Here is a 27,022-nt window from a genome sequence, read left to right on the forward strand (position 1 = left end):
ACACTAAGATCAAAATGTGCGCGGTCCACTGGGTCCAGGGCCGCCATCAGGGCAGTATTGGCGGTACAGCTGTTAGGGGCCCGGGCTAAAACTAGCATCCAGGGGGGCCCGGCAGTCCAGCCTACCTGTGTGTAAGCCTGACAGCTGTACCGCAGAGGCAGGAAGACACAGGGCCTCTTCCTCACTCCCCCGGCCCCTTCTTCTTCCTCACTCCCCCGGGCCCCCTCCTCTTCCTCACTCCCCCGGGCCCCTCCCCCGCCCCACACAACCTTCTCTGGCAGCTTTCTTCTGTGCTGCAATGTCGGAGGAGAAGGGGGAGGGGCCCGGAGCCGCTGTGTGAGGAGCAGGAGGAAAACAGGAAGCACGTGGGTCCTGGAGCTTCCCAACAAGTAAGTGTAGATGTGTGTGTAATCATGTGTGCTGGGGGGGATGATGTGTGCTGGGGGGGGGGGATGATGTGTGCTGGGGGGGGGGGATGATGTGTGCTGGGGGGGGGGGATGATGTGTGCTGGGGGGGGGGGGATGATGTGTGCTGGGGGGGGGGGGGTGCTGGGTGGGGGGGGGGGGGGGGGGGGGGGGTGGTGGGGGGGGGATGATGTGTGCTGGGGGGGGGGGTGTGCTGGGGGGGGATGATGTGTGCTGGGGGGGGGGTGTGCTGGGGGGGGATGATGTGTGCTGGGGGGGGGGGTGTGCTGGGGGGGGGTGTGCTGGGGGGGATGATGTGTGCTGGGGGGGGGGGTGTGCTGGGGGGGGATGATGTGTGCTGGGGGGGATGATGTGTGCTGGGGGGGGGGGTGTGCTGGGGGGGGATGATGTGTGCTGGGGGTGTGTGCTGGGGGGGGATGATGTGTGCTGGGGGGGGGGGTGCTGGGGGGGGATGATGTGTTGCTGGGGGGGATGATGTGTGCTGGGGGGGATGATGTGTGCTGGGGGGGGGATGTGTGCTGGGGGGATGATGTGTGCTGGGGGGATGATGTGTGCTGGGGGGATGATGTGTGCATGTGTGCTGGGGGGATGATGTGTGCATGTGTGCTGGGGGGGATGATGTGTGCATGTGTGCTGGGGGGGATGATGTGTGCTGGGAGGGATGATGTGTGCTTGGGGGATGATGTGTGCATGTGTGCTGGGGGGGATGATGTGTGCATGTGTGCTGGGGGGGGATGATGTGTGCATGTGTGCTGGGGGGGATGATGTGTGCTGGGGGGATGATGTGTGCATGTGTGCTGGGGGGATGATGTGTGCATGTGTGCTGGGGGGGATGATGTGTGCATGTGTGCTGGGGGGATTATGTGTGCTGGGGGGATGATGTGTGCAGGGGGGATGATGTGTGCATGTGTGCTGGGGGGATGATGTGTGCATGTGTGCTGGGGGGGGATGATGTGTGCTGGGGGGGATGATGTGTGCTGGGGGGGATGACGTGTGCTGGGGGGATGATGTGTGCTGGAGGGATGATGTGTGCTGGGGTATCTGATGTGTGCTGGGGGGATGATGTGTGCTTGGGGGATGATGTGTGCATGTGTGCTGGGGGGGATGATGTGTGCATGTGTGCTGGGGGGGATGATGTGTGCATGTGTGCTGGGGTATATTGCACCTTGTCAGCCCCAATATCCCTGATCCCTGCACCCTGTCTGCCCCACATCCCTGATCCCTCCACCCTGTCTGCCCCCTCATCCCTGCACCCTGTCTGCCCCCACATCCCTGATCCCTGCACCCTGTCTGCCCCCTCATCCCTGCACCCTGTCTGCCCCCACATCCCTGATCCCTGCACCCTGTCTGCTCCCTGATCCCTGCACCCTGTCTGCCCCCTCATCCCTGATCCCTGCACCCTGTCTGCCCCCACATCCCTGCACCCTGTCTGCCCCCACATCCCTGATCCCTGCACCCTGTCTGCCCCCACATCCCTGATCCCTGCACCCTGTCTGCTCCCTGATCCCTGCACCCTGTCTGCCCCCTCATCCCTGATCCCTGCACCCTGTCTGCTCCCTGATCCCTGCACCCTGTCTGATCCCTGATCCCTGCACCCTGTCTGCCCCCACATCCCTGATCCCTGCACCCTGTCTGCCCCCCACATCCCTGCACCCTGTCTGCCCCCACATCCCTGATCCCTGCACCCTGTCTGCCCCCACATCCCTGATCCCTGCACCCTGTCTGCCCCCACATCCCTGCACCCTGTCTGCCCCCACATCCCTGATCCCTGCACCCTGTCTGCCCCCACATCCCTGATCCCTGAACCCTGTCTGCCCCCACATCCCTGCACCCTGTCTGCCCCCTCATCCCTGCACCCTGTCTGCCCCCACATCCCTGATCCCTGCACCCTGTCTGCTCCCTGATCCCTGCACCCTGTCTGCTCCCTGATCCCTGCACCCTGTCTGCCCCCTCATCCCTGATACCTGTCTGCCCCCACATCCCTGCACCCTGTCTGCCCCCACATCCCTGCACCCTGTCTGCCCCCACATCCCTGATCCCTGCACCCTGTCTGCCCCCACATCCCTGATCCCTGCACCCTATCTGTCCCCACATCCCTGATCCCTGCACCCTGTCTGACCCCACATCCCTGATCCCTGCACCCTGTCTGCCCCCACATCCCTGATTCCTGAACCCTGTCTGCCCCCACATCCCTGATCCCTGCACCCTGTCTGCCCCCACATCCCTGCACCCTGTCTGACCCCACATCCCTGATCCCTGAACCCTGTCTAACCCCACATCCCAGCAGTATTATTTGGTACCAATGCGTAGAAATATTTTGTGGCCATGTGTAGGGGGCTTGTGCTCCTGATCTTTTAAGACCCTAGCAACACTCCTCTCAGACCACCTTCTTTATTTAACTATGACTGTGTAGTGGTTTAATGTCTAAGCACTTGGGGCCCCACTTTTAAATTGTGCCCAGGGCCACATTTTACCTAAAACGGGCCCTGGCCCTTGGGTTCTATTGTTTTTATTTTAATTAATAGTGCACGGAACTTGGCTGGCGTAGGATGTATCCAAAGCAACCCAGCTTTCCAGAATTATCCCACAGCCCCCAGTTTCTTCAAAGACATCAGTCAAAAATATGTCCCATGTTTTTTTTTGTTAAGGGGGGTGGGGCCCAGACACTTCGGCTGTATGGGGCCCCGAAATTTCCTCCACACTGCTCCCCCTTACTATCCCCCCATCCATAGTGCCCCCTCCCCTAAACACTTTAAAACTCTTACCTGGAAGGGTGGAGGCTAGAATGTAGTTGCCAGAGGTAGGTCTTGAGGACCTTTGATGATGTCATGCCCATGTGACCAGCCTCATGTGTGGGAGCAGCGCTTCCAGGACCTGCCATGATGTCACAGTCATGTGATCAGTCACATGGAGGAGGAGTCACATGATCAGGGGCTGCTGCTGAGTGTATGCAGGACTCTGCTGTGCTGGATGAGCTGAAGTGATGTGTATGCAGCAGAGCTGTCTGTGTGTAATGTACATGTAGCTGAGCTGTATGTGTGTAATGTACATGTAGCTGAGCTGTATATGTGTAATGTACATGTAGCTGAGCTGTATATGTGTGTAATGTACATGTAGCTGAGCTGTATGTGTGTAATGTACATGTAGCTGAGCTGTATGTGTGTAATGTACATGTAGCTGAGCTGTATGTGTGTAATGTACATGTAGCTGAGCTGTATGTGTGTAATGTACATGTAGCTGAGCTGTATATGTGTACACAGTAGAGCTGTATATGTGTAATGTACATGTAGCTGAGCTGTATGTGTGTAATGTACATGTAGCTGAGCTGTATATGTGTGTAATGTACATGTAGCTGAGCTGTATATATGTGTAATGTACATGTAGCTGAGCTGTATATGTGTAATGTACCTGTAGCTGAGCTGTATATGTGTGTAATGTACATGTAGCTGAGCTGTATATGTGTGTAATGTACATGTAGCTGAGCTGTATGTGTACACAGCAGAGCTGTGTATGTGTGTAATGTACATGTAGCTGAGCTGTATGTGTGTAATGTACATGTAGCTGAGCTGTATGTGTGTAATGTACATGTAGCTGAGCTGTATGTGTGTAATGTACATGTAGCTGAGCTGTATGTGTGTAATGTACATGTAGCTGAGCTGTATATGTGTGTAATGTACATGTAGCTGAGCTGTATATATGTGTAATGTACATGTAGCTGAGCTGTATATGTGTAATGTACATGTAGCTGAGCTGTATGTATGTAATGTACATGTAGCTGAGCTGTATATGTGTAATGTACATGTAGCTGAGCTGTATATGTGTAATGTACATGTAGCTGAGCTGTGTATGTGTGTAATGTACATGTAGCTGAGCTGTATGTGTGTAATGTACATGTAGCTGAGCTGTATGTGTGTAATGTACATGTAGCTGAGCTGTATGTGTGTAATGTACATGTAGCTGAGCTGTATGTGTGTAATGTACATGTAGCTGAGCTGTTTGTGTGTAATGTACATGTAGCTGAGCTGTATGTGTGTAATGTACATGTAGCTGAGCTGTATGTGTGTAATGTACATGTAGCTGAGCTGTATGTGTGTAATGTACATGTAGCTGAGCTGTATATGTGTACACAGTAGAGCTGTATATGTGTAATGTACATGTAGCTGAGCTGTATGTGTGTAATGTACATGTAGCTGAGCTGTATGTATGTAATGTACATGTAGCTGAGCTGTATATGTGTAATGTACATGTAGCTGAGCTGTATATGTGTAATGTACATGTAGCTGAGCTGTATGTGTACACAGTAGAGCTATATATTTGTAATGTACATGTAGCTAAGCTGTATATGTGTGTAATGTACATGTAGCTGAGCTGTATGTGTGTAATGTACATGTAGCTGAGCTGTATGTGTGTAATGTACATGTAGCTGAGCTGTATATGTGTAATGTACATGTAGCTAAGCTGTATATGTGTAATGTACATGTAGCTGAGCTGTATATGTGTAATGTACATGTAGCTGAGCTGTATGTGTGTAATGTACATGTAGCTGAGCTGTATATGTGTGTAATGTACATGTAGCTGAGCTGTATATGTGTAATGTACATGTAGCTGAGCTGTATGTGTGTAATGTACATGTAGCTGAGCTGTATATGTGTAATGTACATGTAGCTGAGCTGTATGTGTACACAGAGCTATATATTTGTAATGTACATGTAGCTGAGCTGTATATGTGTAATGTACATGTAGCTGAGCTGTATATGTGTAATGTACATGTAGCTGAGCTGTATATGTGTAATTTACATGTAGCTGAGCTGTATGTGTGTAATGTACATGTAGCTGAGCTGTATGTGTGTAATGTACATGTAGCTAAAACCGCATGCACCATAATTATGCTGAAATATAATTGCGGCTGGAAAGACACTCTACCTTGCCCATATTTATCGTGTTGGGACAAAAATTGCAGTAGGAACTTAGCGGGGAACAGTCCGCAGCAACAAATCCACAAATGAAAAAATGTTCCAGCAGAAAAAAAGTCCTTAAAAACACTAACTTTATTGTAGAAAAAAAACTTCCATAAAATACTGCATGTGAACAGGTACGTGTAAGCTAGACGCGTTTGAGCCTTTATCACTGCTAAATGAATAATGGACATACAACTGTGTGCAACAAAATGTGTGCAAGTTTGCGCACAAGACAAAAACATTTATAGGTACTAACAACAAGTCCCACAATATCCAGTCATTTATTAACTGTGATTCACACCATGCAGTTTATGCCATTCAGTGTTCCTCTTGTAACCTTATGTACATAGGATGCAGCGCCGGAAAATTAAAACCCACATAGCAGAGCACCTACACTCACCGGCCACTTTATTAGGTAAACTTGTCCAACTGCACGTTACAACTTAATTTCTAATCAGCCAATCACATGGCGGCAACTCAGTGAATTTAGGCATGTAGACATGGTCAAGACAATCTCCTGCAGTTCAAACCGAGCATCAGTATGGGAAGAAAGGGGATTTGAGGGCCTTTGAACGTGGCATGGTTGTTGGTGCCAGAAGGGGCTGGTCTGAGTATTTCAGAAACTGCTGATCTACAGGGATTTTCACGCACAACCATCTCTAGGGTTTACAGAGAATGGTCCGAAAAAGAAAAAAACATCCAGTGAGCGGCAGTTCTGTGGGCGGAAATGCCTTGTTGATGCCAGAGGTCAGAGGAGAATGGGCAGACTGGTTCCAGCTGATAGAAAGGCAACAGTGACTCAAATAGCCAACCGTTACAACCAAGGTAGGCAGAAGAGCATCTCTGAACGCACAGTACGTGGAACTTTGAGGCAGATGGGCTACAGCAGCAGAAGACCACACGGGGGCCACTCCTTTTCAGCTAAGAACAGGAAACTGAGGCTACAATTTGCACAAGCTCATCGAAATTGGACAGTAGAAGATTGGAAAAACGTTTGCCTGGTCTGATGAGTCTCGATTTCTGCTGCGACATTCTGATGGTAGGGTCAGAATTTGGCGTCAACAACATGAAAGCATGGATCCATCCTGCCTTGTATCAACGGTTCAGGCTGGTGGTGGTGGATGTCATGTGTGGGGAATATTTTCTTGGCACTCTTTGGGCCCCTTGGTACCAATTGAGCATCGTTTGCAACACCACAGCCTACCTGAGTATTATTGCTGACCATGTCCATCCCTTTATGACCACAATGTACCCAACATCTGATGGCTACTTTCAGCAGGATAATGCGCCATGTCATAAAGCTAGAATCATCTCAGACTGGTTTCTTTGAACATGACAATGAGGTCACTGTACTCTAATGGCTCTCCACAGTCACCAGATCTCAATCCAATAGAGCATCTTTGGGATGTGGTGGAACGGGAGATTCGCATCATGGATGTGCAGCCGACAAATCTGCCGCAACTGTGTGATGCCATCATGTCAATATGGACCAAACTCTCTGAGGAAGCTGTCCAGCACCTTGTTGTATCTATGCCACGAAGAATTGAGGCAGTTCTAAAGGCAAAACGGGGGTCCAACCCGTTACTAGCATGGTGTACCTAATAAAGTGGCCGGTGAGTGTACGTGACATAAGAGCCAAGAATGTAAAATCATCTGGTGCAGCTAAGCACTTTATTGATCACCATGAAGGAGATGTAACATTTTTCACTTTTTATGGGTTTAGAAAAAGTAACCAAAAATGTAAGAGGTTTGTGACTGGAAGCAGAAGCTCCTCACTAGAGAAGCGTTCTGGATTCTTAAACTAAATACACGCTTTTCCAGCAGGTTTAAACTTTCAGAATCTATGAATAGTTTTTTAAAAACCTATGCTGATACTTTTAGTGCACCACTTTTTTCATCCTTAGGACGTCAGTTCTCTCTTCATGTGAATTTTGCTCTACAATTGTAATTGTTAATGGTGCGTTTACACGTAACGATTATAGTGCGAATTTGCGCGATATTGATCGAATTTGAACGATAATCGTACGTGTAAAACGCGCGGCGAACGATCAAACGACGAACGAGAAATCGTTCATTTTGATCTTTTCAACATGTCATCAAACCGTCGTTTGTCGTTCGCAAAAAATTCGCAAATCGTTCCGTGTGAACAGTCGTTCGCCGATTTAACCAATGTGTGAGATAGGCTTAAGCGATCGCAAAACGATTTTCCGTACGATATATCGTATCGTCTAAACGCTGATCGTTATGAAAAAAATCGTTACTCTGACATAGTTAATCGTTACGATCGGGCCAATTATCATTTCGTGTAAACGCACCTTAATCAGCATTGTGCAGGTTGCTTGTCTTTTCCCCTTCCCCACTCCCAAGTCTGGTTCGAACCTTGCTTATTAATTAGTCATCTGATGTGTGAACCTGACTGGATACCATGTGGTGAGAGGGTGTTTCTTCTGTTGTTTTAGTTGTATGTCTATTATTCATTTAGCTGTGATAAAGGGAGGTTACAGCCGAAACGCGTCTAGCTTACATGTACCTGTTTCACATGCTGTATTTTATGGAAGTTTTTCCTACAATAACGTTAGTGTACATGTAGCGGAGCTGTATGTGTACACAGTAGAGCTGTATGTGTGTAATGTACATGTAGCTGAGCTGTATATGTGTAATGTACATGTAGCTGAGCTGTATGTGTGTAATGTACCTGTAGCTGAGCTGTATCTGTGTAATGTACATGTAGCTGAGCTGTATGTGTGTAATGTACATGTAGCTGAGCTGTATATGTGTGTAATGTACATGTAGCTGAGCTGTATATGTGTAATGTACATGTAGCTGAGCTGTATGTGTGTAATGTACATGTAGCTGAGCTGTATGTATGAATTTAGCAATAACTTAAAAAGAAAAACTTTGTCATGAGAAATTAGACATAGTGACACCAAAAAGACAAGGACAAGAAGACACAGACACTGGGGGGGGGGGGGGGGGGAGGGGATGTTGTTAGCTGAATAACTTGCGTTTATAATGACATTCATTATGTTAAACATTTCGGCCGTTGCCTACCAGTAGGGCGATGAGAATGGACCACGCGAGGGGAGGACAGCTCCCATGTTGAAAAGAGCAGGATTGTTCAAACAGCCACGGTTCCTATAAGAATCGGTGGAACGAAAGAGCAACCACGGGCTCCGGGTGGCTGTGTTACTTCTTTACAGCTGTTGGGGTGACCGCAATAAGATTCTCCATATCATGTATTTTGGGCAATTTCAGCGAACCAATCATCTAATGTTGGCGGGCTCCGTGGATCTCCACCGTTGGGGTAGCACTGTCTTCGCTGCCTGCAGGAGATGTCTAGCTAAGGACTTCTTGAAACGGGATTGGGCAGTGGGAAACATATATAACAGCACCGCTTCTTGGGGTGTTGGGGATAAGGACACCTGTGACATTGTGTATGGTGCGTAGGATAGTCGACCAGTATCCCCGTAGCCGCGGGCACGTATACCATACGTGCGACATGGTCCCCCAAGCCTCTTCACATCGCCAGCACACATCAGGTACCCGTGGGATACCACTTTATGGGAGAAGAGAGGGGGACACGATACCATCGGGAGATGATTTTGTAACTAGTTCTTGTGATTTGCACGCCAGTACTGCCTTGTGGGATAGAAAAAAGGCCCTAGACCTTTGCTGTGGCGTAAAGCTTTTTGCCAAACTCTGTCTCCCAGGCGAGCAGAAAGACGGTAAGTGCCGAGAACCTGAGGACAGTAACTGTTGGTATACCACAGAGATGATGTGTGGAGGACAGGGAGGGGACACGTATAGATGTTCGAAATCCTGTCAGTTCCTGGTGCAAAGTGTGCGTACGTTTAGTAGTGGAGTAAAAATGTTGCAATTGAGCATATTCAAACGAGTGCTTTACGGTAGGTGGGGTCGTATCCAGGATCGCTGACAGGGGTAATAGGGCGCCTTGTTTAAGTACCTGATGGAAACGGAGGACCTTGTCGGCTGGGAGCCCTAAGAAAGATGAGGAAAGTCCCGATGCAAACTGTGGGTTGTGTGTTTATGGGGTCAACGGTCCGTGTTTCCGGAGCAGGGGGTGGGATTTGCCTGCCAAGTGTAGGGAGGCTACGTATGTCGAGTAACGTAGGACAAGGCGGTGTCATCTCGCAGGGAGGGTGACCCACGTCCAAGGGAGGGTGGAGAGGGGCCTGGGGCACTGTGCCTGCGCTAGTTGAACCCATAACTTAGAATTAGAATGATGGACCATGTCCAATATACGAGCATGTACACAGGCCAGGTAGTATAAGCGGCAATCTGGCAGACCAACCCCCGCCGCAGCCTCTAGAGCGAGACAAGGTCTCTCGCCTAATCCTGGGACGACCCCTGGACCACACGAAAGAGGTGAAGCAGCGTTGCACTCGTTTCCAGAAGGAAATGGGGATGTGGATGGGGATGGTCTGCAGCAAATACAGAAGCCGAGGCATTAAAGTCATTTTCAAGATATTGATTCTCCCGAACCAAGAGAATTCTTTCTTGTTCCAGGTGTCAAGATCCTTGGTAAAGCGGGCCAGCAAGGGGAGGAAATTTACCTCAAACAGTTGGGAAAGAGTGGGGGGGATGCGGATACCCAGGTATGTGATGCCAGACGTAGGCCACGCAAATGGGAAGTTGGATTGAATGGTACTAACCAATGTGGGGTCTAGGGACACGTTCGGCTTCAGATTTGGAGAGATTGATTTTAAAGTTGGACCAGGTTCCAAACTGTTCCAACCGAGCCATCAGGGCGGGAGGGCTACATGCGGATTAGTAACATAGACAAGAAGGTCATCCGCAAAGGCTGAGCATTTATACTCCCGGTTCCCGATGCGGATACCCGTGATATCTGGGTTGGAACGAATCGAGGCTAATAAATTCTCCCATGATTAAGGTGTACAGGAGGGGGGATAAAGGGCATCCTTGCCTGGTGCCATTAAAAATGGAGAAGGGGGCTGAGAACATCCCATTCACCTTCCATTGAGCCGAGGGGTTCTGGTATAAAGCCAGTATTTTAGTAAGGAAAGAGGGGCCGATTCCAACCTGTTAAAGGGTTTGTGTCAGGGAGGGCCACAAAATCCTATCGAAAGCCTTTTCGGCATCTAGGGAGAGGATCATTAGAGGAATGTGGCGCGTTCGCGCATAGTGGATAATATCCAGAGTTTTGAGGGTGTTATCGCGGGCCTCCCGCCCTGGCACAAAGCCCACTTGGTCAGGATGGATGAGGGAGGGTAAGTGGGCATTTTAACCTATTGGCAGTAGCTTAGAATAAATTTTTAAGTCCACGTTCAGCAGGGAAATTGGGCGATAGCTGCACAGAGCTGGGGGTCCTTGCCCTGGTTTTGGGATAAGAGTGATATGTGCGGTGGTAGCATGGGCGGGAAAGGGACAGAATCCGAGATAAAGTTAAAGGCCAGGAGCAGCATAGGGGAGAGGAATTCCGAGAGGGCTTTATAGAACTGAGCAGTCAGGCCATCCTGGTCCTGGGCTCTTCCCCTCCGGGTAACTGTGAAATCACATAGGCGAGTTCATGCGCAGCAAACGGTTCCTCCAAGTCTCCCATGACCTCAGCGGGGAGACGCGTGTGAGGGGTGGAGGAGAGAAGGGCCCAGGAGTTCGTGACCCGAGTGGTCGGAAGGTGATATAGGAGGAATAATATGCGTGGAAGGTGGATGCTATTTCCGAGCTATGATGCGTGAGTTGGTGTGCGGAATTCCTGATGCAACCGATGTGCATTTGTGCCATCCGATTCTTCAAGGCTCTGGCCAACATGCGCCCACACTTATTGCCGTATCATAAAATTTACTACGGCAAGTTTGGAGAAGTCGCCCCCAGGACGCTTCAAGGAGGCGCTTAACCTCCGAGCGGGCAACTTGCAAGTCCCGTAATATAGGTAGGGACAGGACACGCTTATGGGCCAGCTCCAGGGAAGAAACCTTGGCAAGTGCCTTTTGCAGGGAGATGGCCTTTCGCTTTTTTAAGCCTGGAGCCGTGCTTTATAAGCACTCCCCGGAGCACACATTTAAGCGCCTCCCATTGAATAATGAGGGAGGTTGTGTCCGCTGCATGGTCACGTGCCGAAAATGCGTTATAGTTTGCTTCAGATCAGCTAAACATACTGTATCCAGAAGCAAAGACTCATTTAAACGCCAGGACCCCGCAGTCTTCGATAGGAACGGTAGGGTAAGGGAGCAAAAGACAGGGGCGTGATCCGACCATAGTATGTTGCCTATGGAGAAAGTCGCCAACCACGGCAATGCACTATGTTGGATGAGGATATGGTCAATACGGCTGTATGTCCATGTGAATTTAGAAAAAAAGGTATAATCTCGGTCCGCAGAATGCATCAAGCGCCAGGCATCATAAAGTTGTAGTTGGAGCAGGGCTTTTTTGACTTTTTTAATCGCTGGGTACGAAAAACCTAGAGCGGCCTGTGGAATTGTCCAAGGACGGGTTCTAATGTGAGATTAAGGTCTCCGCAGAAGAGCACGGTCCCCCTGACTAAGGGGAGGGATAGATCAATTAGGTTCATGAGGAAAGCAATTTGGTCTTGGTTCGGGGCATAAGTGTTAATTATGGTAAAGATATGGCCACTAATGGAGAGGGTAAGTATTAGGTATCGTGCCGCCTTGGTCCGTCGTGCAGGATAGTTATTTGACATGGCAGGGACTTGTGTATAGCTAGGCCACACCCTGGTTCTAGAATCAGGGTTATGGCGAAGAACCATTGTGTATAGTGTCTGTCGCGGATCGTGGGTGCATGGCCTGTTTTAAAGTGCGTCTCCTGTAAGCAGAGTATATGTACCTTCCGGCGGTGGGGAAATGGTGGAGAACCTGCGATCTTTTCCGGGGCGTGTTCAATCCCCTCGCGTTGGTAGGTTGCTACATGTAAATCCGCCATTCAGGAAAGATGTAGGTAGGCACCGCCGAAGACCTCCAGGAATGTCCGGGACTGGGATATGAAATGAGACAGAGAAAATCAGGGTGGGGGAGACACAGACAAACAGGGGAGCACACAAAGGACAACAACAGCAGTAAAGGCAAAACTGCAGCGTATACTCTAAGAACCTCAAACTGAGTACTACCAGGCCCGGAAATGTCCAGGCTGGGTTTCCCATCTATTGGGGGGAAGAGACAGCTAAGCATGTAAAGGCATAGACCTAAGGCTCCCTCCCAGACCCAGATGATGAAATGCAAACAAATTACAGGCATAATTCGGCTGAAAATCATAGAAACTGATTAAACAATAACGGGGTAGCTACAGGGCTAGAGACGAGATGCTGTCCATGGCTCAGGGAAGGCGGGCTCGGGAGCCAACGTGGGCTGGGGAGTGCAAGGGAGAAGCCGGGGCAGGTCGGGGGCCATCCCGCCTGGAGGATCGGGGCCCCACGGGCGTCGAGTTGGGAGATCGGGGCGAGAAAGGCCTTTTGGTGCTCCTGGAGGAGGTAAGTAGCGAGGGCCACTCAGGTATGGAGATGTTGGTGATGTTTAAATCTCGTAGAAATCCCGGGATGTCTTCTGGCGCGCGCAGGGTGAGGGACCGACCATTCAAGCGCACAATGAGGGCGAAGGGGAATCCCCAGCGGAAGGGGATATTACGGTCACGTAGGATGTCCAACACCGGGCGGAGAGTGGCCCTTTGGGCCAAGGTATGTCGGGAGAGGTCCTGTAGGATAAGCAGATGCACTCCTCTGTAGGTGACATTGCGTCGGCGCCGGGCTCTTTAGTAGAGTAAAAGTGGACGCGGCAGATGACATCCCTGGGTCTCTGGTTGTCTCGGCTAGGGGGCTGCAGTGCCCTATGCGCTCTGTCTATCTCGATGTGCGTATTAGGTGGCTGCTCCAGGAGGTCATTAAAGATGGTGGACAGCACCGCAAGTAGATCAGAGGAAGGCACAGATTCTGGGAGGCCGCGGATCCTGAGATTATTGCGCCTGTTGCGGTTTTCAATATCGTCTATGTGTTGTTGCAGGACAAACAGCTTATCAGAATGTGATTGCACATCGTGTTGAAGGGCTAGCAGAGTTGTGGAGGTAGTCTCCTGCGCAGTTTCCAATACATCTACTTTAGATGAGACCGTTGTGAGTTCAGCATGAATTGCGCAAATTCATGTTTACATTCATCTAGTAGTTGCTTGGCCAGAGTGGAAATGTCGGTTTTAGTAGGAAGGGACTGGGTAAGAGCCCTGAGATCCGCCAGGGACACCGGCCTATTGTCATCCAGTACTGAGGGGCGGCTGGCAGTCAGTGGAAATGGCAAGTCAGGGACCCCAGAGGTAGCAGATTGGGAGAAAACCCTGAAAATAGGGGGGTGCCCTCCAGGGAAGAAGGTACGTCCGGCAGCCTCCTAGGTGACAATATTCGGCCGTGAGGTGAGACAGCAGTGGCCGGTGCGTGGATGAGGGCAACCGTGTGGGTTACAGCCGCCGTGGTTTACGGGGGTGAGCTTCCCCAAGAGGATCCTGTGGACCAGTGGGACGAGGAGGCCGGAGAGAGCCCCCCTTGAGCAGGTTGGGGTAAGGGCAGGGGGTCCCCCAGCTGGTTTGAGCAGGCATTGGGGGTGCGAACCATGGGTTGTGCTCCGCGCCGCCGTCCCATGGTGCTGTCTGGGGGTTGAGGCCTGGTGTGGCAGTAGGCGGCAAGGCCGCAGTAGTAGGCCCGATGGTGGGGGTCGGCCTGGGAGCGGCGCGGCGGTAGTGCCACGGTTAGGGGGGCACAGTGCGGGGTCTCCGATGAGGGAGGGGGTACCTGCCGGACACTCTGGTCAGTGTCCTCCCGCTGCCACCGCTCCTCCGGCTCACTCTGGGTCTGCTGCGCGCCGCTCGGCCTAGGATCAAGATGGGCGCCGAAGGTCCCGTCGGGCCGCGTGTGCAGCTGCGAGGAGGTCGGGGTAGTCGTCTCTGGTTGCTGCAGGGAGGTGTCGGTGCCGGCGGAGGACCTCGGTAGGTGTCGGTGCTCAATTGCGGCCACAGATGATCTTGTGCGGGCTGCTGTAGGGTGGCCAGGTGCCTCGTCAGCATGGCGGCGGCCATTTTCTGTGTCCTGCAGCTCCGTGCCTGATGCGGGTGCTGGTGTCTCCGGGCAGGCGAAATATGCCCCGATGTCCCCCTGTGGGGGTGTAGAGCGGGTTAAGGAATGTCCCCTGTTTTTTTTAGCGGTCTTCCCCATGTTGAAGAGGGCCGATGCCAGCAGATTGTAGTCTGGGTCTGGAGGAGCTCAGGCTGAAGCGTCCTCACACGGCCATAGTTGGTCACGCCCCCCTCGCTTCAGTTTTTAAAATGGCAATTTGCATACGTCACATACACACTAGCACGTGACGTAGATGCCACTGCAAGGGGTTAATCTATTTTCACTCACTCAATCTTGCACTCACCTACCGCTTCAGGTGGCAAATTGAGCATAAATCCCACCCCAACACAGTCCAAGCACCTCAAACACACACGCTGCCACCACCTTTCAAATTATAATTGAAAAAAATAATTGAAGCACATTACAAAGTTCTATAACTCTGTAATGTGCTTCAATCACCTGTCTGCCTCCCTTCCCTGTCTTTTCCCCCTTCCACCCCCCACCAGAAGTGTCCTAACTCACACAGACCTAATTACTGTCGTCACCGTCACCAAGCTCTTCTCTCAGCTCCTTCTCCTGTTACACTAGCCTTCCCCTCCCCGCCTTTTCAGGTGACTCAGCTTGCTCAGCTCCCATTGGCTGAACAACTGCAAGCCATCACTTGGACTGGGGAGGGGGGCTGCTGTAACAGGACCTAGACCAGCCATCCTGCTGATGACTCATTCTCACAAGAAGGAGCTGCCTGGTGATGGTGACGGCAGTCATTAGGTCTGTGTGAGTTAGGACACTTCCTGGTGGGGGGTGAAGGGGGGAAAAGACAGGGAAGGGAGGCAGATAGGTGATTGAAGCACATTACAGAGTTATATAACTTTGTAATGTGCTTCAATTACTGGGAAAAAGTTTTTCATAGCACTTGTCCTTTAAGTGTGAAAGGACACTGTCAACCCACAACACCACTCACTGGCACTCACAGGGTTAAAACACTACATCCAAAGGCTATGGATTCTTAGAGCATACAAGGACCAAACTTATTAAAGTTTTAAGCTTTAATAGACAAAGGTACAGTGCTTACAAAAAAAAAAAGTAAAATAAGGTGACATACATACATACTATAACAGTATAAAATAAAAGGGAGAAATAAGCAGTAACTATCTAAGACTTACAATAGTCGTTGCCTTCCCAGGGGGTAGGAGAAATCATGGATCGCAGCTCAGTCAGACTGACCCCTACACTGCCATCCCAGTTTTGCTGTTGCCGTCATATTTTATACAGTCAAAACTCAGCTCAGATTTCAGAGCTGCCCATCAGGTGATTAGGATAATGAGTTGTCCCTGATTGGCCGCCCATCAGGTGATTAGGATAATGATTTGTCCCTAATTGGCTGATTAGGTGATAATGGGGACGGACCAGGGACACCTCAATGCATATGTCCTGTAATTGAACCATTGCCCTATGGTTGGGGGGTGTTGTGTTTGAGTGGGTCTATCCATTCATTGAAGTAGATAAGAACTCCAGGTTTCCCCGAGACCCTTAATAAACCAGGCGTAGTGTTTCCTGACCAGAGATCCTCAATAAACTACCCAGAGTTTATGATGTTTCGACAAGCTAAGGTATAGTGAGTGGAATACACATAACGGTCTGTAGTGTGTGAATACGTAAAACACTTTCATACCACATATAATATAACTGTACACACAATAGGAACAGGGCTGTCCATATTCCTCACAGCATATACTCCAGAATGTTATAAAGATTGATCAGCTTAACAGCAATTACTTGCAAAGTCAATATTTGCCTAGAAAATAAACTTTATCCCCAAAACACATTTCAACATCATTGCAGCCCTGCCTTAAAAGGACCAGCTAACATCGTTTCAGTGATTGCTCCATTAACACAGGTGTGGGTGTTGATGAGGACAGGGCTGGAGATCAATCTATCATGATTAAGTAAGAATGACACCACTGGACACTTTAAAAGGAGGCTGGTGCTTGGCATCATTGTTTCTTTTGTTAACCATGGTTACCGCTAAAGAAACACGTGCAGTCATCATTGCACTGCACAAAAATGGCCTAAAAGGGAAGAGTATCGCAGCTAGAAAGATTGCACCTCAGTCAACAATCTATCGTATCATCAAGAACTTCAAGAAGAGAGGTTCCATTGTTGCCAAAAAGGCTCCAGGGCGCCCAAGAAAGACCAGCAAGCACCAGGACCGTCTCTAAAAGTGTTTCGGCTGTGGAATCGGGCTACCAGCAGTGCAAGCTTGTTCAGGATGGCAGCAGGCAGGTGTAAGTGCATCTGCATGCACTGTGAGGCGGAGACTCTTTGAGCAAGGCCTGGTCTCAAGGAGGGCAGCAAAGAAGCCACTTCTCTCCAGAAAACATCAGGGACAGACGGATATTCTGCAAAAGGTCCAGGGAGTGGACTGCTGAGGACTGGGGTAAAGTCATTTTCTCTGATGAATCCCCTTTCCGATTGTTTGGGACATCTGGAAAACAGCTTATTCGGAGAAGACGAGGTGAGCGCTACCACCAGTCTTGTCTCATGCCAACTGTAAAGCATCCTAAAACCATTCATGTGTGGGGTTGCTTCTCAACCAAGGGAATCGGCTCTCTCACAGTCTTGCCTAAAAACACGCCATGAATAAAGAATGGTACCAGAATGTCCTCCAAGAGCAACTTCTCCCAAACGTCCAAGAGCAGTTTGGCGATCAACAATGCCTTTTCCAGCATGATGGAGCACCTTGCCATAAAGCAAAAGGTGATAACTAAATGGCTCAGGGAGCAAAACATAGAGATTTTGGGTCCATGGCCTGGAAACTCACCAGATCTTAATCCCATTGAGAACTTGTGGTCAATCAAGAGATAGGTAGACAAACAAAAACCAACAAATTCTGACAAAATGCAAGCATTGATTGTGCAAGAATGGACGGCTATCAGTCAGGATTTGGTCCAGAAGTTGATTGAGAGCAGCCAGGGAGAACTGCAGAGGTGCTGAGAAGAAGGGTTAATGCTGCAAATATTGACTTGCTGCAGTAACTCATTCTAACTGTCAATATAAGCTTTTGTTACTCATAATATGATTGCAATTGTATTCTGTATGTGATAAAACATCTGACAAACACACATAAAAACCAGAGGGCAGCAGATCATGTGAAAATATAATATTTGTGTCATTCTCAAACTTTTGGCCACCACTGTACACAGCTGATCCACCAACGGCCATTGCTGTCCTAGGAGAAACTTAATTTTATGCCAATGTCCACTGCTGTCTATGGCTGAAATTGAAAGCTTGTTTTTTGTTTGTTTTTTAAATTGTGATTTTTTTTTTCCAACTTTTGACACTTTTACAAGAACATGCATTAACACATTGGTCCTTCTGTAACGTCCCAGTACTGCAGCTGCTATAGTTTGTCTGTTTTACTGAGAAATTGCTCATCTCCCAACAACAAGATTTGATTTCTGAGTAAAACATTTTCCACACTCCGAGTATTAAAATGGCTTCTCGTCTGTGTGAATTCTTTATGTTTTAGCAAGATTTGATTTATGAGAAAAACTTTTTCACATCTGAACATGAAAATGGCTTCTCCCCTGTGTGAATTCTTTGATGGTCAACAAGACGTGATTTCACTATAAAACATTTTCCACATTCTAAACATGAAAATGGCTTCACCCCTGTGTGAATTCTTTGATGGCAAAGAAGATTTGATTTCTTATTAAAACATTTCCCACATTCTGAGCATGTAAATGGTGTGGCCCCTGTGTGAATTCTTTGATGGTCAACAAGACTTGATTTCTCAGTAAAACATTTCCCACATTCTGAACATGAAAATGGCTTCTCGTCTGTGTGAATTCTTTGATGTGAACAAGATTTGATTATAGTTAAAACATTTCCCACATTCTGAACATGAAAATGCCTTTTCGTCTATGTGAATTTTTTGATGTATAACAAGATTTGATTTTAAAGTAAAACCTTTCCCACATTCTGAACATGAAAATGGCTTCTCGTCTGTGTGAATTCTTTGATGCTTAACAAGATTTGATGTCAGAGTAAAATATTTCCCACATTCTGAACATGAAAATGCCTTCTTGTCTGTGTGACATCTTTGATGTTTAACAAGATTTAATTTATAAGTAAAACATCTCCCACATTCTGAACATGAAAATGGCTTCACCCCTGTGTGAATTCTCTTATGTTCAACAAGATGTGATTTCACGTTAAAACATTTTCCACATTCTGAACATGAAAATGTCTCCTCCCCTTTGTAAGTTCTTTGATGGTGAAGAAGACTGGATTTGACTACATTGCTGTGAGGGCTGAGGGTGTATCTGGCATAGTGGACGGCTCCTCATATGTATCTTGTTTGATATGATCCTCTGAGGAGATCTGATGTCCCCCTGAGCTCCTGGTAGTCATCTGCAAAGGAGAAAACACCATTTCTCTTATTTCCCAGTAATAGAAGCTTAAACATATTGCAGACATGGAAAGTTACTCTTTTTTATGTAACATAATAAGAATGATCAGATCTGTTCCCATCCACAGGAAGTGTCAGGGAGAAGAATCTAGAAGCTGGAGGCCGGGGAGATGACGTCCTTAGTAGGAAAAGAAATGGAAACTCTTCTCAATAAAAAATAGGACTACTGACCCCCTACATATCAATAACCTGAAATACAGAAAGTGCAACAGCAACCTACAGGTGCAAACACTTACTGTACATACTCCCCCCCCCCCCCCCCCGTATACACACGATAAAAACCTGCTCTATAGATATTACAAAATGAGGATCTTCGCCAAACTATTTGACCCTACAGAGTGCACCGTGTCACCACATTAAGGTGTCCTCAGAGACATGGTCCCTACTCCAGCATTCTCACACTAGCAATGGCCTCTCCTGGCTGAATAAGCCTACAACTGGGCAGATGGGAGCCAAATCTCTATTTATAACACTTGCAGGACATGGGTGGAGTACAAGCCAACAGGAAGCAGCCGCAGCCCCTGCAACCTGAGAGGTATCTTATCTAAAGGGCCTTTTACACGGCCTGATTATCGTAAAAAAAAAAAAAGAAATTTAATCAATAATCTTCTGGTGTAAATGCGGCAACGATCACAACTACCAACGAATATTCGCTTGTATGTCGCCGATCGTATCTTTCGGCCGACCTCAAAATCATTGTTAATCCTTCTCCAGTCTTTCAGTGTAAACGCTCGTCGCTCACAGTATATAGATACGACCGCAATTACGGATATTCACAGAATATATACAACTGCATTTACTATGGTAATTATGATCGCATTATAAATGTTTCATAGCGATTTACCTTCTCGTTTATAACAAAAAATCATCACTTGTCGTTCACTAAATGAGCGATTTATCTGTATGTGTAAAAGGACCCTAATACTGCTCGGAGGGCTCAGTGTGTGTGTATGAGGGTATATATACACATATACATACAGGGGACAAATGTAGCGCCCAGGAGTAAGGTACCTGTGATCATGGACACCTGCGGACATTCACTATAATGGAAGGCCATCACTATCTCACTTTATTGTACTTTCAGGGGATAACTTGCACTGTGTTGTTTTGTTGTGCACACTTGTACTCGGTATATAAGGTCTTTTTGTTATGTTCACTGTAATTGCACTGTACCTGCACCATACTCTGAGGGGTTAATATAAAGCCAAGCTATGACACAGGAAGCTTAGAAGCCGGTAGTTTCCCACTGTTGCGTGAGATGGTGTGCAGAGCTGAGGTTTTGGAGGGGAAAAAACAGACACTGATCTTTTCAATGTTGTTTATGTCTAGAAAGAAGCTGCTGTGTCATTCCCATAGACCTGTATGGAAACTCAATCAAAGTCTGTGGCATACTAAAGTTGTGATTGTGTGATATAAAGCTGTGATTGCTGCCCCCTGACAGATTTGTATAACCAATCCTGCTAACAGGAGATGTCCCCGATGATTGGAGAACAGCCAATGTTATACCAATCCACAAGAAGGGAGTAGAGAAGAGCCCAGTAACTACAGGCCAGTGAGCTGACATCTGTAGTAGTGAAAATGACGAAAAAGAAGATAATGGATCGCCTAAGAATCAACAACTTTGATGGATCCAAAAAAGCATGGCTTTACTGGGGGCCGATAATGTCAGACTAATCTCATTGATTTCTTTGATTATGCCACAATAGTGCTGGATGAAGGTGGTGCTGTGGATATCGCCTATCTGGACTTCAGCAAAGCTTTTGATACAGTTCCCCATCAACCCCATAAAGGGTTGATATTCCTGGAGGTGTCAGTAATATGGAAACAATTTAGCTTGGCTAGATAAGTGGTCCAAACTGTGCAAATTGAAAAGTTTAACGTTTCCAAAGTAAATAATGCACTTGGGGAGGAGGAATCCTCTATCAGAGTATCACATCGGCAGTTCTGTGTTGGAAAAGACTTCAGAAGAGAAGGATTTAGGGGTAATGATATCGGACAGCCTTAAAATGAGTCACCAGTGCAACCAGGCGGTGGGGAAAGCAAATCGTATGCTGGGGTGTATAGCTAGAGGTATAACTAGTAGGAAGAGAGAAATTGTGATCCCGCTATATAGAGCTCTGGTGAGGCCACATCTGGAATACTGTGTCCAGTTCTGGAAACCTCATCTAAAAAAGGACATTGATAAAATAGAACGGGTCCAAAGACGCGCTACATAAATGGTGGAGGGTGTGAGGCATAAACCATATCAGGAAAGACTTAGGCCCCCTTCACACATCCGAAAATCTGTCCGGATTTCCTATCAGGAAATCCGGACGGATTTCCGGACTCTAGACTAACATTAGACACGGACACCCTTCCGGATTTTTCCGGAAGGGTGTCCGTTCCGGAAATAGGAACGGATTTTTTAGATCCTGTCCTATTTTCGTCCGGAAATCCGGCACGGACGCCCCCATAGAAGTCTATGGGAGCGCCGGAATCACGGGCATTTTCCTGACGTATACAGGAAAGTGCCCGCGATTCGGACTGGTAGAGAGCCAGCCCCGGCCGCCGTCCGATCACCGATGCACCCACACCCCCATCCCCCCGCACCGCACCGCACACGCTGCCCGGCACTACAGATCCCCCCCCCCCGCCGCCGCATAACCCCCAGTACCTCCGCCGCCCCCGTTCCCCCCCCCCCGCCCCCGCCGCCGCATCTGACCCTCCCCCCCCCCCCCCCCCCCCGGGAACTCACCACCGGCCGCCCGCCGGATGCTCCGCACCTCGACCGCCGCCGCATGCCCGGACCTCAGCACTGCACTCTGACCCGGACCCCAACCTCGCGGCCCCGACAGAGCAGGATCCGGGACAGGTGAGATTACCCTTAGGACTACTACTCCCACCATGCTCTGCTGGCAGGCCATGATGGGAGTTGTAGTTCTGCAGCCTGTGGCCATCCAGGTTGCAGAAGTACAACTCCCATCATGGCTCTGCTGGCAGGCCATGATGGGAGTTGTAGTTCTGCAGCCTGTGGCCATCCAGTTGCAGAAGTACAACTCCCCATATGGCTCTGCTGGCAGGCCATGATGGGAGTTGTAGTTCTGCAGCCTGTGGCCATCCAGGTTGCAGAAGTACAACTCCCATCATGGCTCTGCTGGCAGGCCATGATGGGAGTTGTAGTTCTGCAGCCTGTGGCCATCCAGGTTGCAGAAGTACAACTCCCATCATGGCTCTGCTGGCAGGCCATGATGGGTTGTAGTTCTGCAGCCTGTGGCCATCCAGGTTGCAGAGGTATACCTCCCATCATGGCTCTGCTGGCAGGCCATGATGGGAGTTGTAGTTCTGCAGCCTGTGGCCATCCAGGTACACGGGTACTGTGATTTATGTTGGCATACTAGACAATATTATCTCATCAGGAAATCCTGAAGGTTTTTCCTGATGGTTTCCTGATGGTAAAAACGGATTACTGTCAGGAAATCCTGATACTATCCTGATGACATTTAAGGTCTCCTGATCAGGATTTCCTGACAGTAAAAACTGACACGGACGTGTGAAGGGGGCCTAAGGCCCCATTCACACAATCCGTGTCAGTTTTTACTGTCAGGAAATCCTGATCAGGAGGCCTTAAATGTCATCAGGAAAGTATCAGGATTTCCTGACAGTAATCCGTTTTTACCTTCAGGAAACCATCAGGAAAAACCTTCAGGATTTACTGATGAGAAAAATAGGACATGTATTTCTGCAAACTGGATGGTCACAGCTTGCAGAATTACATCTCCCATCATGCTTGGCTGACAGGTCATGATGAAAGTTGTACTTCTGCAGCCTGTGGCCATCCAGTTGTAGAAGTACAACTCCCATCATGACTTGTCAGCAGGGGCATGGTGGGAGTTGTAACTTCTACAACCTGGATGGCCACAGGCTGCAGAAGTAGAACTCCCATCATGGCCTGTCAGCGTCGCGTGCCGCGGCGGGGGGGGGGGGTGCGGGGTGCCGCGAGTGGCCGCGGGGGGGTGTGGGGTGTGGGGGTGCCGCGAGTGGCCGCGGGGGGTACCTGCAGACAAGGATGCGGACGAAGAGGCAGCAGGACGACGGGGCAGAGGCGGAAGGTGAGTGGAACTCCGGACGCTTTCCTGATGTTCTAAAAAAATCCGGTCCTATTTTCCGGAACGGACACCCTTCCGGAAAATTACGGAAGGGTGTCCGTGTCCAATGAAAGTCTATGCGTCCGTAAGTAAAATCGGACGGAAATCCGGGTGTTTTTCCGGACGTGTGAAGGGGGCCTTAAGGATTTGAATCTGTATAGTCTGGAGGAAAGAAGGGAAAGGGGGGACATGACGGAAACCTTTAAGTATGTTACAGGACTAATAGGTTCAAGAGGGAAGGTTTTAGTAAAAAACTGAGCTCAAGAACAAGAGGACACAGAGAGGTTAATGGGGAAAGATCAGAAGCAACGTGAAAAAATATTATTTTACTGAAAGAGTAGTAGATACTTAAAACAAACTCCAGCAGAGTGGTTGGTAAATCCACAATAACAGAATTTAAACATGCCTGGAATAAACATACATCTATCCTAAGATAATAAGAAAGGAAATACTAAAAGGTCCGACTAGATGGACCTAGTGGGTTTTTTTCTGCCGACAATCTTCTATGTTTCTATGTAAAGTTGAAACATTGTATCTTAAGGCCGTGCTTCTCCACTCCACCCCGCCCACTAGAAAGTTCTAATTTTCTCCCAAACAGTATAAAAGGAAGAGTCAGTCAGTCACCTGCTATTCTGCAGAGACCAGAGGAGTGAAGAGACTCTGCTAGACCGCACAGAAGACGAAGAAGAAACCGCTGTTCCTGTGAACCCTGACTGTCTGGACTTATTACCATTGGGGTGCACCACATCTTACCATCCCTCCCAGAGAGCAGTAACACCTGGTGACACCTCAATAGTGTCTGAGGGGCCGAGCACTGTCACCACTTCAACCCCGGGCGCTACAGACATATCTGGATACTTAGGGACATAAGGGGGGATGCAACATGGATTTCAAAATTTTAAATCCAGCTGTGGCACCTACCCTCCATGTCCGTTCACTGCAGATCATATCAGGAAGCCCATTCAGCTCAATAGTCGTAGTATAATAATTTTACTTAATATTTAAAAAAAAAAAGGATGTGTGAAAATTCATTGGGAGCGTTATTTAAAAAAAGGTGATTCCCGCTACAGATCCTGTCTGTGCTAGTCGCTCCTCACAAGTGCTTCTGCTGCCATCTACTGGTGTCTGTGCTAAGTCCTTCTGGGTCGAAGAGAGTCCATGTGCTAGCGCTGTCTACTGCTTTTCTGGGAGAAAGCGCCATTTTACAACGCTGATCACCGGCGTCCAATGATGTCATAGAGAAGACGGTGAGTATACACAGCTGATCACCAACGGCCATTGCTGTCCTAGAAGAAAACTTAATTTAATGCGGCTGGCCCACCGATGCCACTGCTGTCCTTGGGAGATAATAGTATCACTTTACCTTCTCAATTACCAATATCCACTGCTTTCCTGGAGAAAATTGATGTTACGCCGCTGATCCGCAGATGTCCACTGCTGTCTATGGCAAAATTGAAAATTTTACTTTTTTTAAATTGTGATTTTTCCAACTTTTGACACTTGAATGACATGCATTACCACATTGGTCCTTCTGTAATAAACCCAGTACTGCAGCTGCTATAGTTGTGGGTGTTTGGCTTGATAAAACATTTCCCACACTCTGAATATTAAATGGCTTCTCTTCTGTGTGAATTCTTCGATGTTAAAACAAGATTTGATTTTTCAGTAAAACATTTGCCACGATCTGAACTAAAAATGGCTTGTCATCTGTGTGACCTTTGATGTTTTAAATATATATCAGATTTTTTTTTAAAATACATGATTTCTTAGAACAGCCCCTCTTTCTGAACATGCACCGGCTACTTCTTTTGTGAATTTGATTTACAAGTAAAACATTTCTTCACATTTTGAACATGAAAATGGCTTCTCTTCCTGTGAATTCTTTGGTGTTAACAAGATTTGATTTCAGAGTAAACATTTTACCACATTCCGAACATGAAAATGGCTTCTCCCCTGTTGAGTTTTCTGATGATGAACAAGAGTATGATTTGAGTAAAAATTCTTCCACAGTCCTGAACATGAAAATGCCCTCTCCCCGATAGATATTTTGTGTGAGTAAAACATTTTTCACGTTGTAAATATGAAAACTGAGGCTTTCTTATTTTCTCTTTGATGCTCATTGTCTTTTCTGTAATGTCAGCTTGCTGTGATGACTCCACGACGCCACATAGAACATGCCAACATTTACCTTAGTGAGGGACGCACAGCTTGAAGAACATTGGACATCAGGGTATGGAACTTTTTTTCTTCCAGATCATTTTTTGGATTTTCACAAAAGATGGAAAACGATGTCTTGTGATCGGTGGTAATCTGAAACGCACCTTAGTAGGAAGTTAGGATCTGTATTCAGGATTATCCTATCTTGATAACACAGTAGGGACGCTATGGTTAGAGCCGGACTCACGTATCCGCCTTACTGAGGGATGGCAACTAAGAAAGCATTCTTAAAGGACGTAGTCTCAAAGGAATCTAGAAAGACGTTCCAAGACTACATTTAATGCGGATAAATATTTTATAGGGTAGGAATAATTTTTGATGCCTTTTTTTATATCTCTTTGATCCAACGATGGTCGGCTAGGTGGTTCATGCAAGCGATAAAGCAGAAGTTTTGAATTTTAAGATAGCAGGTTAAGAGACTTTAACTAAACCTAGGCCTGCAAGAAGTCCAGAATTTGAGGCATGTTGGGTGGTGATGGCATCTGAGGTGGAGATCACACCAGGCACAAAAAAAAACCTTTCCACAACTTCAATATATCTTTGCTGTGACGGTTTCCTGCTTTATCAGCGTGAATTCACCACATTGAAAGTCCGCTATTCTTAAGGATGACTTTTTGAGGACTCAGGCAGAAGAAGAAATGGCTGGGTTTTGATGGTATACCGAACCCTGATGAGGGCCTGTAGAAGAGGGAGATGTAGCGATGGATCTATCGCTAACTTTTGGAGAAGACCAAACAACTCCTCTTGGACAATCAGTGGACAATTCGTTACCGTGGTCCTTTCTGTTAGGATCTCCTGTAGACCTTGAGCTGGGTGAAAGGACCAAGTTTTGTCTAAGCTACGGATTTAGTGAAAAAAGATGTCCACTTTCCGGTTGTTCCTGGTAGTGAACGGGTCTATCTCAGGGACTCCAAGTGAGAGGTGGCCTGATTAAAATGGCGTTCTTCAGAGACCACTTGCCTGTATCTATGATGTTTCCTCTGAGGCAAGTCCGCTTGAATATTCATTGTTCCCCTGGGTGGGTACCGACAGAGATCTGATGTTTTTCTTCTGCCCAGATGAAATCTTATCCGATAGGGACTGCAAATCGGTACCTGTTGAGCTGCCCTGGCGCCTAGATGGGATACATCTGACATGGTTTCCGATAACACGTGAACGTGTGCATTCTTTATGGTTATGCCTTGGCTTGAAGAAATAACATCTGCTGGCCTTTACTCTTGTATTTGGAAGACATGTTTGTCATGTGGGGTGGGGCCATTTTTTTCCCTGCAGATATTTGATATCCCTCTGGGCTCTCCACCATTTGCTGGCATCTGGTACACTATATGTTTTGTTGTGTAGATTGCCGGAACTACTTTGTTAAGTTGTTGTCTGAAGCCACTTACTTTTCGAGATTCTCTCACCCAGGTGGTTGAGGGTTTTACGACCAATTCGTTTTTTTAGAGCATCTGTAATGGGCTTGGCTCCATGACACCGCTAATATGCAGGAAGTATGCTGAAGATCAAGGATCGTATCGCCTCCGTAACTTGCGCTTCTTTTCCTGATTCTAATAATGAGTTTCCCTTTTTTGTCTGCTGAGCGAAAACTCATCTGTAATTTTGAGTCACCATATCACAGGAATACTTTTTGTTGAGACGGGTTAATCAGATTTTTTTTTAGATTGATTATTGGTCTACTGATTCCCAGTAGGGACTGAACCTCTGGAGATCCTCCTGTAGTTTCTGGGTATATTCTGCAATCA

General features: G+C 47.9%; 2 protein-coding genes and 1 pseudogene across 2 annotated transcripts in view; all 3 read right to left on the reverse strand.

Moving 5' to 3' along the window:
• LOC138786592 (zinc finger protein 850-like) overlaps window positions 1-26,416 on the reverse strand; it is a 41,929-nt pseudogene extending 15,513 nt beyond the window's left edge.
• Window positions 1-27,022, reverse strand: part of LOC138786728 (oocyte zinc finger protein XlCOF6-like) — a 622,195-nt gene that overhangs the window by 547,785 nt on the left and 47,388 nt on the right. The gene's annotated exons all lie outside the window — the stretch shown is intronic.
• LOC138786591 (oocyte zinc finger protein XlCOF7.1-like) overlaps window positions 1-27,022 on the reverse strand; it is a 496,490-nt gene that overhangs the window by 38,518 nt on the left and 430,950 nt on the right. The window lies entirely within an intron of this gene.

Source organism: Dendropsophus ebraccatus, chromosome 3 (assembly GCF_027789765.1).
Source record: "Dendropsophus ebraccatus isolate aDenEbr1 chromosome 3, aDenEbr1.pat, whole genome shotgun sequence".
Taxonomy (NCBI): Eukaryota; Metazoa; Chordata; class Amphibia; order Anura; family Hylidae; genus Dendropsophus; species Dendropsophus ebraccatus.